The sequence below is a fragment of the Passer montanus genome, unplaced genomic scaffold (assembly GCF_014805655.1).
Source record: "Passer montanus isolate IOZ18808 unplaced genomic scaffold, ASM1480565v1 scaffold4, whole genome shotgun sequence".
Taxonomy (NCBI): domain Eukaryota; kingdom Metazoa; phylum Chordata; class Aves; order Passeriformes; family Passeridae; genus Passer; species Passer montanus.
In genome coordinates, this window is record NW_024368818.1 from 17,978,555 (window position 1) to 17,998,091 (window position 19,537).

General features: G+C 39.6%; 1 protein-coding gene across 12 annotated transcripts in view; it reads left to right on the forward strand.

The window, feature by feature from the left end:
- TENM4 (teneurin transmembrane protein 4) overlaps window positions 1-19,537 on the forward strand; it is a 592,138-nt gene that overhangs the window by 177,924 nt on the left and 394,677 nt on the right. The gene's annotated exons all lie outside the window — the stretch shown is intronic.

The following is a 19,537-nucleotide window of genomic DNA, read 5'->3' on the forward strand; positions in this document are numbered from 1 at the left end:
ACAGGATAACAGTGTAAAGTAGCCTCCACTGTTATTCCATCCCTATTATTGTAATTATTTTGTGTAATGTGCAAAAAACCAGTCTAAATTACTATTTACCATCTTTACATGGATCATATGGCAGCTTCTGTCTCCCTAGAAAGAGCTCCTTGGTAAGTGGTAAGCCTTCAAAATGAAAAAAACAAAGTCTCCTCATATGCTTTGAGACTTTCATTATGGAGAATCAGGAGAGTCAATTTGTCTTCAGTCATTTATTACCATAACTCATTGCAGCACGCAAGTGGGTCAAGCTAATGTTATCACTGAGCATTGTGATGGGAAGGAAAGTTTGTGCTGGTTTTGTGTCCCAGAGGCTTTTAGGAGACAAAAGCAAATCAGCTAAAGAAATAAAATAATATGCTGATGATTTTTTTTTTTAGCTGAGGGTCACTACATCTGGCAGATGTTATGAGAGCTTTGTTTTTTCTTTTTCTTGAGCAGCACAGTGAATTTTGCTTGGAGGAAGCCAAGTGAATCCAGGGCAACTTGATTAGAACAAATGAAATAGGCTTTGCGTATGATGGAAATTTGCCCCAGTCCTTAGCGGCAAAGAGCACAAAATCTCATGGGCTTGTGCAGGTTAAAGTCTGAAGAGAAGGCTTCAGCCACTTGCAAGCTATTTAAATACCCTACATTATTTACAGCTATTTTGCGTTCTTTTTCTGTGGTGGAATTCTGAATCCTTCACTTGAATCACTCAATATTCACAGCAGCATAACAAGGATCCATAGTCTGTCATGTTTGCAGCATGATGGGATGTAAACCACTATTGCCTGTCCAGATCAAACAAGGTCAGATTATTAAAAAACAAATCAATCTGTTATTGTTTAATGTGTTGCTCACTGTGACTTGCATACGTGACTGACCAAGAGAAGCACATCATGTTGTGTGCAAGTCATTTTAGGTAAAGATGGCTCATCAGGGATGAGACGGTTAAGGGGTCTGCACATTTTTGAGAGGAAGACAGAAAAAAAATGCAATTGACCTTCCTGGGAAGAATTGAAGTCAAAAATATAACAAGGTAATGAGGTATTTATTAAAAATACTCCTTCGCACTTTCATAGGTCTGCTCATATGACAGATGACAGCCAGCTAATCCTCCTATGCACTTTGCAAAGTGGTTATGTAAGTGCTGTCCCCGTTTCATAGGTGGGGAAAGAAAGGCTGGAAAAAAACCCCAATCATTCTCATAGCAACAGAGAGAATTCATGCAAGAGCTGGAGTCTGCAGGAATTTTACTTTTCCCTTTGCGTTACTGTCATATGTACACGATGTTCCCTTAGTGGTGACTTCTGAGCTCTGTTTTTGTCTCATTCTTTCTTCTCTCTGTCTTAAGTGACCTGATTTTATCTTTTTTAATGTGAAGAGAGGCTCAGCAGCATCTCTTGTTTGTGTGCATACAGAGGCTTAGAGTAGCACTTCAAACGTGGGGCATCTGTTGTTGTAACCCTTCACTGGCCATGATGCCCCTTTCTAAAAAATGCCCAGCTTTGTTTGCCGGGAAAATCATCAAAGGGGTCTGTAAGAAAGGGAAACCACAAAGCTGGACAAACTGATCATGTAAAAGTGTATCTTGTACTGGGGATTTTCTTAAAGTCTTGGAAGTTATGCAGTTTTTCAGAAATTAACTCTGTAAGTTTAAGAAAAATCATAGTATCTTTTTCTGTCAGTTCTACAGTTTTCTCTCTCCCCCTTCATGTGTTTATTTCATCTGAAGAAGATTTTCTTGACCAAAATCCTGTTGCTCACTGCTCCTTGTAGCAAGATGTAAACAGCATGCTGGCATCTTTAAAGGTTTTGTGAGTCTTTATTCTGCAAGTGTGAGGAGTGAGGCAGAGCAAAGGAGGCTGTTATACACTGCTGTCCTGGTGCAAATGAGGAATTCGCAACCAGCCCACGTGCATTTGATTCTTCATCACAGCTTCCAGAGAGGGCTCATGCTTTGTGCAGGGATTTGCTTACCTGTTTACATAAGGCTTCACCACCTTTTTAGATCCCACCTTCACACATGGGATTATCCAGCTAGATGAACTGTAAACTCAGAAGAGTTTTCTAGGCATAACATATCTTATCATCCAGCCGATTTTTGCCACATACCTTCATAAATCCCCTTTTGTTTAATCAAGTCCTATCATAGGCTGTGGTTTAGCTTAGGAACCTATTTGGGGAGGCATCATGTATAGGAAGGGTGTCAGATACATGCTCCCTGCCAAAGTGCTTTTGAACTTATCTGTCCTGTGTAGCTAATGGGACAGAGCTCTGGGTTGCTTCACTTTTAAAGATAAAGATAAAAACTGGCTCTGATTTCTTAGAACAAGCATATGAGGTGCTGGGAACTTGCCATGACTTCCACCAAGCCTGGGAGTCAAGTGGCTCCCAGGTGGCTGCACTTGGAGCTGGATATGAAAAAAGTTCTTGGCAAAACCTGCCTGTCCAGCCTTCAAGAACAGTGCACAAGCCTCATTTTTTTCCCATACGTGTTAGTTTGGTGTTGAAAGAGAAACATGAAACAGGTAGCTTGGGGTTGCTTTGTGTTGATCAAGGATTTGGATGGATCTTCAAACATCCCAAATCTTGAAAGTGCATTTCTGCAGCTTGATCTAATGCTTGCAATTAAATTAGGTAGATCTGGTGCCCCAGTGCTGTAAATGTAGAAGCCAACACTGTTATGCAGGTGTAGAACTGGCATTAGAGCAAAACTCAGTAAGCTTTATATGAGGCATTAGGCAAATCCCTATTTAACAGGTAACAGTTCTGAATTTTCAGCCTACAAGTAAGAAAAAATTTAAGGCCTGACATCCAGACCTAAGAGTTTTTCTTCTGACGTTTGCTGTTTAAAGGCTCTATCTGCTCCTTGTGCCAGCCAGAGAGGAAATAAGCTCTGTGCTATTCACATGCTTTCGTCCTGCCTCTGCAGTGTTTTGTTCTCCAAGGACTAATTGCCAGTGTGATCCAAGCAAGAAAAGGAAACTTTCTGCAAACTCTGCTATCTCATCACAAACTAGCCTTGGGGTAAAACTGTAGCCTGGAATATACTGAAGAGCTCAGGTACCTGACACAGGCATTCACTGCTATATGAGATGCCACAAGATGTTCTAAAAGGTGGACATGAGATGGGCAACAAGCTGTGGGATAACCCAGGAGATCTGAATCAGAACTAGAAGCCCCTACTGAGGCAAGTGAGTAACTCCTTTGGAGTTTTGCAGTTGAGCTCATAAATGCTAAGATTATTTTTTTCTCTGGATATGGATCCTGTAAATATGTGGCAGAAAGTATAAATATATGGCATAAAATCTGACTTTCATATAGAAGCAAATTTATTTTGGACTCTGTAGTTTTGGAATAATTTCATCATTATCCTCAGCCAGTGTGGGAAAGGCAGGATGGGGTCTGAGTGGAGGGATGGTTTTGTGAAGCTGATGGAGGGTGTTGAGTTAATACCCCCAGTCCCCCCAGACTGCTGTCTGGCACCTCATTCATCTGAAGACCTCTGAGCATATAAGGTCTGTGATAAACAAAGGCGGTCTGTCTTGTTCCTCTGGGTTTCCAGTGGCTTATTAAAGATTGGATTGTTTAATGTTATCCTTTAACAGAGAGATATTTCTGTGGATAGGGAGACTCCTGTGTCACTGGAAAGGAAAGAGCAAGGCTTTCATGTTCCTTGTTTAAACCATTAAGCAGTGATGTTTTGCTGTTTGACATGCCAGTGCTTCTTGCGCTTTCTAAGCAGTCCCATTCCTTCATTCCTTGTGGTTAATTATTGCTCTCATTCTCTTTCCGGCACGTTTTCTGCTCTGTTACTGGATCCATAGGGGAAAAGTGACTGAGGGAAATGAGCACAGGACCAAGGAGCAGAGAATTAACTGTCCCCATGGGAAGCTTGAGTTACTGGCTGCCACACATGCACATTTTCATTGCTAACAGTGAAGGAAAAGTTGACAAAGAGCTTGTCACCAAGAGCAGAATACAGAGGAGCAGGAAGAATTTCTGCAAGTCGTTTGTATTGCCCACACATGACAGCCCAGTGCACACAGTTCACATTCAATTATTACTTTTTATTATTCATTATTTTCATTGCAGTAAAATCCACAGGTACCAGCCGAGATTGCAGCAGCATTGTGAGAGATTCTACTCCAGCACAGACTGGAATTTTTTAGCAGTATAACTATGTCTTCTGAGAATATAAATATTCTACTAAAATAACTGTACTGTTACACACCATAGTACTGCATCACAGTAGACCTGACTTTGACTTTTGCAGTTTATTCTCTTTCCCACACAGAAAAGATATTATTTAGGTGTAGACATTTTGCTGGTTTTTTGAGTATTTGTCTTTCAATACAGCTGCAGCAGTTGGATGCTGCTGTAGTTTCAGGCAACATCAGTCCACAGCTAAATGCGTGTAAGACAGACCCCATCCCAGAAGGCATCACATCTCAGTAGACAAGTGGGAAAGGAATAGGAGGCATAGATGAGTCATAATTCTGTTGAATGATGGTGATAGACAAGATGCAGGTACCATCCCTGAATCTGGATGGCATTGGCCTTTTACAGTAAGAGACAAACTACTCTTCACACTAATTCTGTGTCAGTGTCAATGCATGTCTACTGAAGTTAATAAAAAGCAGGAGTAATTCTAGCTACACCCCACCTGTCTAAAGGTCTGGTTTGTTGTTTGCAGCTCTGGGGCGTAAATGTGCCAGGGGTTTCTCAAAGAGTAGCTGGCTGGAATCTTTACTTTTGCAGCCTGAAAGAGCACTTCCATTCTGATCCACCTTGTAGAGTGTCTTCAGCATCTTCTTCCCAATCACTAAATAAAACAGATAGAAGAAGGAATTCAGGTGCTGTTACAGTTTGATACATTTTCTGCCACGTTTGGGAAATTGGCTTTTATGTGTGACCAGAGATATTAAAAAAATTGTGAGAATAAATGTAACTGGAAGACTTTTTTAAAGGTTAAGTGTGACAAATATTAAAGCAGACAACTTCTGATGACTCTTTCTCCAGATTTTAGTGCAATGGCTTTGAAGTCAGCTGTTGGGCAGCTCAGGAGCTGGTTGCTCCTATAAGTGGGAAGGAGTAATAATCTCTTGCATAAAAAGAGATTATTACTCAAGAGATTTATACAAGAGATTATTACTTAAGATGAGTAGCATGGTCTGTGCAGCATGTAGGCTTTGCTAATGTTTTATATATCCACAAAGCTTTGTGCTTGAGATAAATTCTGTTACTATCCATGTTCTCAGAATACTCTTTCAGCTGGCACCAATGGTGTAGTGCTCATTTGTAGTGGGTGTAGAATCAGAAAAAGATTGAACAAAGCAAATAATCCTATGAATTCCCAGTAAATACACTGGGTTGGAACAGCAACCTCTAAATATTGCTGAATTTTTAGGATGTTTTGGTCAAATATAGTTATAAAAGCAGCAAATGCCAGTTTATAAATTTTGGTGGCTCTGTGGAATATTTCTATAGATCTGTATGTTTTACAGATTTCTATAGATGTGTATGTTTTAAACACCCTGGCTGTGCATTAAAATGCATTAAAGCATATGAATTATCTTGTTTTATCACTTCCTGATTGACTGTGATCTCCACAGTCCTAACCAATGCACTAGTAGATTTAAGAAGCGTTTTGATACAAATTTTAGCCTAAAGTAGATATATACATGTCAGAGCTGAAGTGATGTGTTGACTTCATGGCTCACAGTGAGTGACAAATATGAGTGAGAAAATTACTGGTATGGATTTAAAGCTGGGAAAACAATGGGTTGAACTACTAAGGCATGGCATGACATGGCATCGAGCGAAACTGCTCCTCTGGTGAGATGCTTGCATGTGATGTTTTAAAATATGTCAGGCATGCATGGTGAAGACATGTCAAGTATAAGCAGTTAAAGGACCAAAGAAAGGCAAATCATCAGTGGGAGAACAATTGTCATGATGTCACAAAAATAAGTGATTGCAAAAAGAACTGGGATCACAACCTTCAAGCTTGAATACTAGAAACCTCCTGAGATGCCAATATGCCAATTCTGCTCAGTATTATCATAGCTTGGGAAAAAAAGCCAGTTATTCATAAACATCTCATGACCATCAAATTCATTACAAAAGTGTCCTGCTCATGGGAAAAAGAGAGAAATGCTAGAACAGCTACTTGTGACTAGTAGATGGTCAACAGCATCCTTTATTATCTGAACTGGAGTGTCAGAAAAGGACTGAAAAACTGTGGGCTAATGTCCCTGGAAATAGTAATGTATGGAGCTCATTCCATATAGACAGAAAACAAATCTGTGTATCTTGCTTCCCAGTTAGTGCTGTCTCTAGGTAAGACTGAGTCATTACAACATTGTTCTGTCAGCAAAGTGGACAATTACTGGGCTATCTGTGCCATCTGTTAGTTAAATGCAAATTTTAAATGTTACCTTATCTGGAAATTTCTGCATTAACTAGCAGAAAGTTTAGGTTCCTGATTTAGATTCTTTGTGTTGCTTGTAAATAGATGCCTAAAATATTCTGAAGCGTTTTATATGAATTCTCACCTACTGTGTTTGTTGTGGTCACCTTCTACATATGACTTTCTAGCCAGGAAGAATTTGCCTGAAATCTCCACTTACTGCACTCACTCACTTACTGTTATGGTGTGAATAGCTTCTAGACTGCTTGCAAATGTTCTTGGTTGGTGTTTCTTACTGTGTTCTGATAACCATCAAATAGATAGATTAAAGATATATATATATATTTTGTCTTCATCCCAGCTTCCCATTTACTTCCCTAACTGTGGCCTGTAGTGGTATGACAAGCAGCTGTCTATCTCTCTCTTTCAGAATACATGACATGACGCTGTTTGTTAGCAGGACAGAACAAAACTTGTTACCCGGATCCAAATCCTTTCAAAATATCTATCTCCTCAGCTCCTATAAAACAGGAAAGGGAAGAAAAGGACTAGATATGGGCCCCTGGTGTGTTGACCAGAAGACAGTAACTAATCATTTTATAAAATTTTACCTGTGTTTGCCATCATCTATTGGGTCTGCACTCAGCATAACTGAGTTTTGAACTGTCTGAACTGGTCTATCTGTAATCACTGGAAGTAAGAGCCCAAACCTTGTTTCAAGTACCAGGGTGCTAGATCAAAGCATTTCTTACTTCCAATTTGGTTTTAAAATTAGTAGTAATTATGCTTTCTTTCTCTTCCATGGATAGTCTGGGCTGTACCACAGGGCAGAGTTATTTTCATTGCATGCTGATTTAACTCAGAAGGTTTCTGCTGGATTAGGTGAGATACAATGTGTATGGGAGGACAGGTCCTCCATCTGTAAGTGCTGCTGTTAAATATTTCTGGATTTCAGACTCATTTGGGGGCTGCTTAATTTCCAAAATAAGTTTCTCTGATTCTCTATACATAATCTGCATACTCTACAGGCAGACAGGGATCAGCTATTCACTCCACAGCCTGAAATGCCTGAGGCTCTTGTCTCTGCTTATATCCATTAGAGGTAAACCAAGGCTGATTATAGGGAACACTGTACTTCTGATTATGTCAATGAACATAGCTAGCAAGTGTTCTGGGGGCAGAGTCTCATCTCATTTGCATTGGTGCAAATCAAGAGTAATTGAGTTATTCCAGATTCAGAGCAGGCAAACTACCTTAATAGGATTTTCTGTCTGAATAAAGATATTATTCAATTCAGCTAGCCACTGTTTTGACACTGTTTTCCTTTGATTTTATGCTGATATACAGTATTTAGCATTAGTTCAGAGCAAAGTCTACATTGTATAGACAGGAACACTTGCAAACGAAGTACATTTGAATCACAGTTGTGGGACCACTTATTTACTGAACATGGTGTTCAGCAGTTGCTCCTAAAAGAGGCTGTTTCCAGCAAGCCACATACCTGCCTGCTGGCCCAAATCAACCCCAAGCTCCAAGGAAACCAGTAGCCTCCTGTGCCATGGTTACTTGCTGCAGAAATGGGTGAAGAGAAAGGTATCTCATGCAACAGAATGACATTAAGCCAAGAGATAAAAGGCACTCTTTAAAGAAAAGTAAAAAAAAAAAAAATTAAAAAAAAGGAAAAGAGGACCTTTAAAGATGATTTAAAAACAGAAAAAACAGAAAATTCTTCACATGACCCTTTAAGACAGCATAAGCCTCTTTTTGTTTCCTGTCTATTTCGGCCTGTTCCTGGTCAAGAACGCCACAGCTAATAATTGTGTCAGAAAACCTTCCTGTCTGAAAATGATCTCTTCCTAATGGATAGATGATTCCATATGGTTTCATATGTCATAGATGGAGAGAGAACATATTGGACGACTGGCCACAGCTGGCAATTCGTGTTAGTGCCATATGGATAAATGAGCGAGCTCTCCTGCATTGTGTATTTCAAGTAAACCATTTATCTAAACAGGTGCTGACCCACTGGGAATGCATTTTTATGGTCAAGCTTGCAGCATGCAGCGACACGAGCTGCTCTGTTCACCCCTCCTATGTCTGCTGTGCAAACCCACGACATTTATGTATCATTTGCCTCCATTCTGCGTAACTCCGATGTCCATAAAAGCACACCTGGGCAGACTCTTTGTAAATGAGACTTGAATCTGGCTCATTGAACTGTGTGGATATTGTAAGACCAGTCTCTTAAATCCTCTTTGGGAATCAGTCTGTGATATTCACTTCTAATAGATATTGCTATATCATATGCAGGGGATTAAAATCACTCCATTTATGAGGCTATATAAATAAAGAATCAGACTTTCCACCTCCTTGTGCTACTGTGCTCCATCCCTGATTCCAGATGAAATTTTTACACTCCTTTCCTCTCCATGCCATAATTGCCTCTTTGTCTAAACATGCTCCATTTTGGAATTCCTCTTGCTTACATTCCTAATATGTGTGGTTCAAGGTACTCGCTGACTGATTTATGCTGGGTTTGTGTGGCTCCCTTGGAAATGGAGCAGAACACATTCCATCCACCTGTGTAATAAAACCAGCTGGTGCAGGGTGGGAGCACTCAAACTGCAGCAGAAACAAAATTCACCTAAGTTTTGACTCAGTTTTCTGTCTCTCTATCAAGTCTTCTGATTGTCTGTGGTATTAAAATCATGCCTAGGGAGCAAGCCCTTGTGAAAAAAAGCAAAGTATCTAATTATGCTGTTTATTCTAATTATTATGTTATTTCTGTGTCACTGCCAGTACCAGATACTGGGGTGAAGGAAAATGCTTTGTCTGCATTTCTGAGCAAGTATTTTGATAAGAGCACTGCCCTTTTAATATGATCCCAACATTCAGAAAGTTTTAATATCAGTAAAACTCCCTGGGCTCCTTCTGGAATCACTGAATCACACAGTGGTTTGGGTTGGAAGGGACTTTAACAGTCATCTAATTCTACCCCCCTCCCATGGGCAGAGACACCTTCCACTATACAAGGTTGGTCAGAGCCCTGCTGTCCTGACCTCGAATGTTTCTAAGGATGAGGCATCCCCCACCTATGTCAGTGTCTCACCACCCTCACTGTAAAAATTTCTTTCTACCTACTCTATATCTACCCATTTTTAATTTAGATCCATTGCCCCTTGACCTATTACTGCAGGCCTTACTCAAGTCTGTCCCCATCTTTCATATAAGTCACTTTTAAGTACTGAAAGGCTGCATTAAGGTTTGTTCTTTGCCTCTTTCCATCAGCTTTACAAGCAATGTAACTCTTGTTTTTATCACAGGAGGTAACATTTTATATGAGAATAAATTTAGTCAGTTTGGTGATAAATCAATCTACAATCCAAAGCTCAGGTAAGTAATTTCATTAATGAGATTTGATTTGGATTCCCTATTCACAGCTGTATCAACCCTAATGATGTGCAAAGAGGGAAAGAGTTAGTTTGGCTAGGAAAATCAGGAATTCTGCAGTGGTTGGAGAAATAAGCCTAAGTCACTCCATGTTTTTCCCTGCTCAGCGGTTTAACATCACTAATAGTTCACTTGTGGCTGCTTGTAAAGTGAGAAAACAGAATAAACCTCAACCTGACACTATTTCTTATATCCCATCATCTACTCTGCTGTAACCACATCGAAGATGCCTGTCCCCTTCCATTTGTTCCTTTCTGCTCATCTATTCCAAACAGGAGTTAAGCTTTCGTAGCGTAACAGTAATAAGGCAGCTTAAATGTTAAGTCTCAGCTGTGCTTGGTGCACACTGTGCTGTGGGAGATTAAAATGAAAATCAGAAAGTGCGTGATGGAGATTAAGATGGTTTTGAATTGCTGCGTAGAAGACTGAGTCCCCTTTGTGCCTCTTATTTGCTGTTTGAAGTACCGTTACTTAAGCTCAGTGTTAGGGGGAATGAAAAAAATCTTCCTGAGAGGATGTGAGAAGCCATTTCAAAAGATGATGCCTCTCCAGTAAATAAAGCACAAATGTTTCGGGTCAGCACTGAAATGGTGGATGAGATGAAGTTTCACCCGAAAGAAAACTTGTTTAACCAGGAGGCTTTCAAATCTCCTGGCTGAGATAAAGAAGATCAAAGTGTTTAAACACGTTGATCCACTACTGAGGAGAATTTAGTGCTGGCAACAGACAGCAGCTGCAGTGGAGCTGGCGTGTCTAAACTCACAGCGGGGGACTAATTGCTCCTATGGATATAGGTTTGCTTTACAAAACCAGGTCTGAAGGATCGTCATTCTCATTCAGAATGATGGAGATGTATTGATAAAAGGTAAAATGCCAATCTACACTACACAGCAGCAGGAAGGATATAGTCCTGGGAGCTGAGCAGGAGGGATGCATGAGGATTCTCTGCTTTTATTCAACTTCTATTGTGCAGGGAAAGATCCCATCAATTTACTCGAGATGATAACATTAGCTTGACACTCTCCTTGCTAATTAAATGAGGAAAAGTAGCTCAAGTCAAAACTTAATATCATTTGTACAATATATTGTCCTGGGAGGTAGCCTGGATAGGGGGGCTTTCGCCAATTTTCTATAGAAGCAGAAATGTTATTTTTATACAAACTATTAGCTGGGCAGGGATGGTAGTAAGGCTGATTATAAACAATAATTCAGTGAACTGAATTATTCCTGAATTCAGTGAATTTTTCCTGGTACAAAACACAGCTGTAAAGATACTTGTTACAAGTCAGGTGGAGGGGCTGTTACGGCATCTCATTAAACAGGCTCCTTCTTGCTGTCCCAGCACATGAAAAAATGTGCGCTCCTGCTTAGTTAAGGGGCTAAATAGAAAGAAGGCCTAAATTGAGGGTAAGTGATGGAGCTTTTCTCATGGCACAGGAACTGAGTGGGATTTTTGCATTTTGGTGTGAATATTGTGAAGTTTGAGTTCTGCTGCATGCCCATTTTTTATTTATTTTAAGGGAAATTAAGAAAAATGCTGCAATTCTTATCCACAGCGTCTTCCTTACAAGGTATCATCATAGGTACTCAGCAAGAAACAGGCAGCTCAGTCACTCCAGTCTTTCCAGTTGAGAAGGAGAGACATCTTGGCTCTGGGAGGAAATTAAATGCTCCTGTTCTGACTCACTACAGGACAGTACAATATACCAATCTAGCTCCAGCTGTTCAGCCCTCATGTGCTATTTGCAGTTATTTGGAGAACAGAAAATTTCACTACGAGCATATATATGTGCGTGTGTGTATGCATATATATGTAGATACATATTTTTGTGTGTGTGTGTGTCCAGCCACATAAATAAAAGTGTCTGCTTTGACCTTCTTTAATACCACCTCATTCTTGGGATTTTCCAAGAAGTATCTAAATTATTCGCCCTGGGTTTTCAGAATAGGCAAAGTAGGAAGCAAAGGGCATTCAGAGGCCACAGACTTCTTCTGTCATCACAAATGAAAAATTTTCCATAGCTCTAACTTTGGTTTCTCCCTTGCAGTAGGGACCCCTGTTAAAACCATTCAAATGTCAATACACTGCCTAAATACAGGAGGTAGATTCTTCCATGGTTTCCAGAGAGGGCATCATAGCATGCCTACATTTGCCTCAGCATGAGGGCCAGCAGGACAGCCTACCAAGCATGCAGCAACAGGGTAGATGTAATGTGTTGTGGGCTGCAGAGGCTGGATACAGTTATGAATGTATTTTCTGATGAATTAAAGGTTTCATTCATTTAGGATGTTCCAGGACATACAACCTGGTCTTTCTTTACTGATTTGGAAAGGTGCAGGAGTTTCTTAAGTAATGTGTCTGACCCACCAGCCCAGGAGATGCCTGACAAGGTGGTGATATCTCTCAGGGTCAGAAGAATGCTTGGTCAGACCCAGGTAAAACACTGCCCATACTCCTTTAGGCCTGTTGAGTCTTGGGGTGTGATCACATTGAGCTGGAGGAAGAGGCACAGGAGAAGGAATCAGAAGTCCCTACATGATCCACTGGGAGTGTTTCCCTTTCTCTACACCCTCCCCAGCAGTGTTACAGCACCAGGAGGGGAGGAGTCAAGGGCAAGGAACACAGCCTCCCAACACAGAAAGCACTCAGATTCAGGAGCAGTGTCCTTGCCCTCTGTTCACATTTTATTGTTCTTATTATTGCAACTATCTAATCCACTACCTGTTGGTCCACTCTAGAAGCTACATAATTTTTTAATTTCTTAGAAAACAGCTTTTAAAAATATGTTCAGATGTTATTTAGTGTCCATTTCATGTACCATTAATTTGATGCAATGGTTATACTGAGAACTTTCACTTAGGACATCTTGTAAATCATTGGTGTCGCGTATTTTGTATTCTACCCTTAAGAAATCTGTCAAGACAGATTTTTCAGTGGATTTTTTGAGGCAAAAGTACTATCAGTGGCAAGTGGAATAAAAACTTTGCAAGAAATTCTCACTTTTCTTCAATATTTCCAAGCTAGAGGATGTCAAAGTTCAGATGTACAAATTACTTACAAAATGACCATATTGGATCTGTAAGGTGAGATGCAGCAGTATGCATAGTTTACAAGAAACATGGGATCCATATAGCTTAATCCACAATTTCCAGCCTTTATTAGAGTCAAGTTTTCCATCCTTGAGCTCAATAGCTGTGCTCCTCTAAACTTCTCAATGTCAGCTTACCTACCCTTTGGAAAAAAAAATAGGGGCAGCAATTACCCATCTTTTGAAAGCTTTGGAAGGGTTTTGGATTAGATCTGTGACGGATAAAGGGGAAGACTATTCCTTCCATTTAACAGCTGTAACGAAAAGTGTATTGACGGTCAAATTACGTTTTATTGCTGGTCAAGGCTCTGCTGAAAGACCTGAGCCACTACAGAATCAAGGAACAATTACAGAAACATCTGTTGTGAACTGGGCAACATACTGTGATACTTTTCTAGGCAATACAAAAACTCTTTCTTTTACAATGACATTTTAAATATGCAGTTCAAATAGGCCAGAAGAAATGTTTTTACTTATTAAATGAACTCAACAGAAAAAATATTTTTTCCCACAGATAAAGGAGTAGCTGAAAAAATGATCCAGAAGCCAAAGAAGACTTTTTTTCCACGGTAGACCAGGAAAATATTTATTTTGGCTATGCTATTGCACAAAAGGCATATTTTAATGCTTTGAATTTTGCTATATGGATTATGAGCATGTCAAAGCAAATTTTGAAGTAAGATCCAAAAAAAGGTTTCGCATGTGCAAGAATGATGGCTTTCTAAGATGGTTTCCAAGCCTTGATCAGATGGATATTGAATCCTGTAATGATTTGGGTGGGAAGGAACCATAAAGATTGTCTAGTTCCAACCTCCTTGCCATGGCAGGGACACCCTTCTCTAGACCAGGTTGCTCAGAGCTCCATCCAGTTTGGCTTGGAACATTCCAAGGGGAAGGAATCCACAACTTTTCTGGAGAGCATGTCCCAGTGCCTCATAGTATGGTGTGTTAATTTTAAACTCTGCAAGGAGAGAACCGATTTTTCTGTGAGAGAGAAGTTGTTGCTTTTGAACACAATTTCTTTGTCCACCTGAAATCTAAGTTCAATGACTGAAACAACTGAAGCAGCTCAATCAAGGTTGCAGCATTGCAGGCTGATGGAAATGCCCTGTGTCTTTGCTCCAGTTGGCCAGAAGAGGTTGTATTGTCCTTGAGTTCTCCTGGCTTGATAAAATAAGTTATTTACCAAATTTGTTGTTGTGGTCTACTGCAATATTTTGAGCAGTGTCATTGCTGAAATGCTGCTCAGCCTTTGTCAGTGCAACATTAATATTAATGACTGATGGAGTGGTTAGTCATTTGTACTGAGGAAGCATAACTTGGGGTGAGACTCATTCAACCAAAACTGGGCATGTAACTTAGTCTAGGCCAATAGCTCTTTAGCTTCTATTATGCAGATGTCTGAAGTTAGCTGGATACATTTCTGATGACCAAGCATATGCAAGCAAATGAGACAGGTATGGCACAGTTAAAAGTAGGACATGAAAGGTAATTATTTGCACAAAGTATATCAGGTGATCTTGCAACAAGTGAGAAATAAGAGTTTGGTATGAGAAGAGCTTGGTATGCAAGAGCTTTGTATGCAAAGAGCACAGCACTGCAATTCATTGATGAACGTTAAAAGGTAATTCTTCTGCGATGTGTTCTACATCCTTTACTTGTGCTATAATTTCCTAGAAATCCAATTTTTAACTTGAAATTACTATACACCGAGAAAATTATCTTATTTCTGAGAAGCCTCCATTGTGCAACCTTTTTTTAACCTGTTCCATAAGCCACTTAAAAAGCAGCTTCACCCTTCTTAAAGGAAAAAAACCCCAAAAATGTAAAAAACCCAACCAAACAAAGAAAATATAAGAAACAAAATACAATGAAATGTCCCTTGCAACAGAACTGGAACAGACTGGAATGTGACATTCTCATCCACTGGGCACCATTCTGGCTGATGAAGTTGAAAATTAACCACCTCCCTGGGCAGCTTGCTCTAGTGCCTGGCAACTCTTTCAGTGAAAGGATTTTCCCTGATATTCAATCTAAACCTCCCCTGGCACAATTTCCTCTTGTCCTGTTGCTTGTCACCTGGAGAAGAGACTAATCCACACCCTACTAAAACCTCCTTACAGGGAGTTGTAGAGAGTGAAAAGGTTATGGTGGTGGTTGGGCTTCAGTCGCTCCAAAGCAAAATGCCATCTTACAGAAAGGCGTCCTTTGGCTCTGCATAACCCAAGTAGATTCTCTTCTGCTTTCATTTGCTGCCTTTTGGAACATGCCTATGATCTCCAGACACATCAGCCGTGCCTTTCTGTTCTCCATGGGGAAACAAAATAATGAGATGTTGTCCTGTGAGCAGGGCTTCATTTGGGAGGATGATTTTCAGCTCATTTCTGCTTGTCCTGTCTCTGCTTCCTGCCTCGCTCCACTTAGTCGCCATGTCAGCATCATCTCTTACAGCACAGGATGATAATAGAAAATGAGCTGGAGAGAAATGTGCAGCACAGACACAATCAGAAGCAGCAGAGATCAGTATATACAGGCATACATGTATTTACTCCTCCTCCACCTCATTAGACTGTCCCCATTCAGCCACAGCCCTCTGAGGGAACACTTGACTTCAAGTACATTTTGACTCTCTGCTGTTCCCAGTGAGACTTAAACTTGTGCTTAATATCAAATGTCTGCTAAAATAATCATTTGCAGCTGGAACGTGTTTCCCACCTGAAAATGTATAACTGCTTTGTGGGTCCTCCAGTCAGAAGCAAAGATGGGGACAAAAGTATTCTTGGCCAGAAAAGCCAGTTAGTACGAATGTCCTTGGTGATGATATGTCCATGACCTTTCCTCACCCTCCTGCTGGCAGCCAAGCCATTTATGACCATTTCTGGTGTCTTTGAGGTTGGCACTAATTGCTGTCTCAGGAAAAGCATTTTCTTGCAAGATGGGCACTGTCATTAGGAACTCAGTTGATACTATATTAATTCAGGGGCACCTCCCCTACTGTGAATTAATCAAAGCAGGACACCAGCTAGGAAAATCTCTGCTCTTTTCAGTTCTGAACACTGCTTAGACCCTCCAGTTGCTTTTTGAATATATGATACATTTGGAAATAGCATGTCTGAAAAACCCCCAATCAAGCAAACTCCAAAGCAATCCAACCATCAAAAGTCTGGACTAAAAAGAACAGGTGGCAAGAAATTTTTCATTCCTTGTGTGTGGCCCCTGATGAAGATGCCTTGTTGTCACAACACTTCTAATGAAAGCATTTTTATTTTTGGATGCTCTTTAGGGTACAATGTAATACATCAAAATCATTGCATTGTATGCCTGTTACAAATGAAAGCTGATGCATCAAATGTCAGGGTTGCTTGCTTTGATGAATCAATGAATATTGACAGTTTTGCTAACTGTGGAAGAAAGAAATAGCAGTGAAGGGGAAATGTTGACTTGATACAAATATAAATATATAAATTAAATTTCCATAAGATCATACAGATTTAGTGATTATATTGTTTCAAATAAGGCAAAATGTCTCCTTGTGCTTTAAAAGAGAAACGGTGTATCTTTTCCCCTTCCATATTTTCCCTTACTTAATGAATTCAGCAATCACCGTCTTTGAAAAGGCGTTCATTTCAACTGTTGTGGAGAAAACTTCTGATCAGACCAAGAACACTGGCTTCAGGGCCACTCTTCTTCTTGTGAGACAGGGAATATCTGTGTGATAAATTGCCTGTGGGTGAATGCTAAGTCTTTAATGAGAAAAACCATGCTCTGTTGGATTCAACCTTTCATGTGAAAGCTGTTTGGGACCTCACTGAAAAGAACGTGTTAATCAAGAGAAAAGCATAACTACTGTCTTGTCAATGGACACAAATGAAAAAGCCTGGTTAAAATGAGGTTGAAGTGAACTCAGAAAAAAAAAAAAGCCAAAAAAGAGTTTTTCTGTGCTGTTTTCTGAGAGCTTGCTTTACACTGCACAGTGATTTATGACAATTGGAATCTCATTATTTCTGCAATTAATATTAGTGGATGCTTCCTATTCAGAGGAATGTTAATAATAATAATGCAAATGGAAGTATTATTGGAGCTATGATTCAGAGTTCGTATTTCATATTGAGCCAAAGGTTCAGTACCCAGCATCATTCTCAATGGAGCATTCACATTGTATGGATAGATGGATGTGCACCAAAGGTAAAAAAACTGAATTCATATAAGCCAGAATAATATGCCTGCCATATAGCTTCCCATTTTCCCATTTTGCTGTAAGGATCTGATTTTCAGGCTTTTTAAACCAATAATAAATTATAGCAATATAGTTAATTACACCTTACAGAAATGGTGTATAGTATAAATTGCACTGGTGATGGACTTGGATTAAGTTTCTCATGCTTATTTTTAGCAAGTCAAAGGCAATTCATTTCCAACTGGGCCATGTTTAAAAGTTTGGAGTGAAAAAACTGTGTAATTATTTCCTAATATGAAGAGAATATTGGTGGCAATATTTTATCCTACATATCTTTTTGTACTAAATATATTAATGGGAAAGTAAGAAGCAAGAACACACATTAATTTAGACATGTGTTTAAAAGATATAATGAGTATTTATAAATTTTTCTCCTGCAAATATTTTCTAAATTGTCTTCTTCATATTGTTACCTCCCTCTGCGCTCCCTTAGATAATTTCTTAGCTTGTGATTGGTTTCTTTATCATTGCTGATGCTTCTGGAAATATTTGCTCCCTGTTTTTTTTCATTTTTTGGGGGGGGTGGAAGGGTTTTGTTTGTCTGTTTTTTCCCCGCAGGTTTTGATTTATAAAGAGGGTGGGTGGGAAGAAGGAATAATAGCAACATTTTTAAAAAGTCCTGCTGGCTTTTATTAAAAAACATATAAACTTAAAATTTTTGAAAATAATTCAGAGTTCATTCAGAAACATCAATTAATCTTTCAGAAAATAAATTACCCACATAAATAAATCAATGATTTACTGACTTTCTGCTGTAGCAGAAAGGTGTTTTTAATTTTCATCCAAAAGGAATGTAAGTGCTATATTAAAACTGTTTATCAGGAGATGACTGAGGAGGATGCTGTGCGTGTAGTCAGTGGGACCCTACTTTTTAGGGAACATAGAGCCGTTACTGGAGCTGAAATATCCATTACATGACATAATTATACTCTTGATAGGAAAGGAAAGAAGTTCTTAGGTGGGGACCACATTTTAGACTTTGTGGATCTGGGTTAAAATCCAGTATAAATATCCTGTATAGCGTCAAGGAAAACACTTTGGTCCAGGACTTCAGGAATATCTCAAAACTCAGCTGAGTGTGAAAGAGATGCCCAAATAACTTTAGGGACTAGATCCAATAGATACTGTTATAAGACTTCTTCTGTATACTGTGGTCCGGATTAGGCAGTTATATATTCTGAATATTGAGTCTCACCTTTCCTAAATCACTTTAGATTATTTGGGCCTCTTCTTTCAAAATGGCATTCAGATAATGATATAAATACTGATGTAGTGACACTTAGGGGTTTGTGTTGTTTTGGTTGGATTGGGGTTGGTTGGTTGGTTGGTTGGTTGGTTGGTTGGTTGGTTGGGTTTTTTTGTTTAAGAGATATAACCACTTCGATGGTGCATTTGATGGGTCATCCCAGAGATGCACATGTGGGCATGTCACAGTAACTTTCAGGAGACAGATGTAAATGCAAGAGTAACCTTAAACCCTCTGTTTCTAACCATGACTGCTAAAGGAGCAGAGCAAACCACTTCCTTATATTTTCTGTGCTGGAGCTTATTCTCCAAAGTAGGAATAATAATACTTCCCTGCCTTGACAAACAGTTTTAAAATACATTGAAAATCGGGAGAAGTATAGGTATTATGGTGACAGGGGATCCTAAGTCTACCAGAGTCCTGAGAGAGGAAAGTGAACAACATATTCTCACTACCTCCTCATTTCCAGGTCTCACAGAAAAGCATTCTGGTGAGTGATGGCCTCTTCTGCTTTTGTTTTCTTCTATTTGAAGTGAGCATCAGCAAGAGAGGATACTCACAAAATTAATTCAGATTGGCTTAGATAAGGACTCTGTGATGTTGATTAAAAACCATCCACAGGGCCATTAGTGAAGTGAGATAATAAATGAAAATGTGTTGAATCACATGAGTTTTCTAGTGGGGGAACATCAGGGAGCAGTCCTGAGTCCAGTCTTCTTTAAATATCTTCATTCATTAGCCAAAAGACAGGAAAAGAGTACACGTTAATTAAAATCACAAATGATCCAAATTGGGAGGCACTGCATAAATCAGCAAAAATAGAGAGACTAGAAACCTTAGGCAGGAAATGACAAAATGAGATGCAGCTTTGAAAAATCCATGTGGAGGAGAAATAATCTGTACAAGGACACAATCGGCAGCAATGAGTGTTCTTGAAGAAGCAGAATTAATTGGAAGAAGACAAAGGATGTGGACCATGGAGTAAAGGGCAGTGTAGCAGAGCAGCTATTTAAAGGTGACCTTTGCACCTTTTCAGTAGACAGCTTGGATTCAAAATTAATTTGCAATTGGCAAGATTG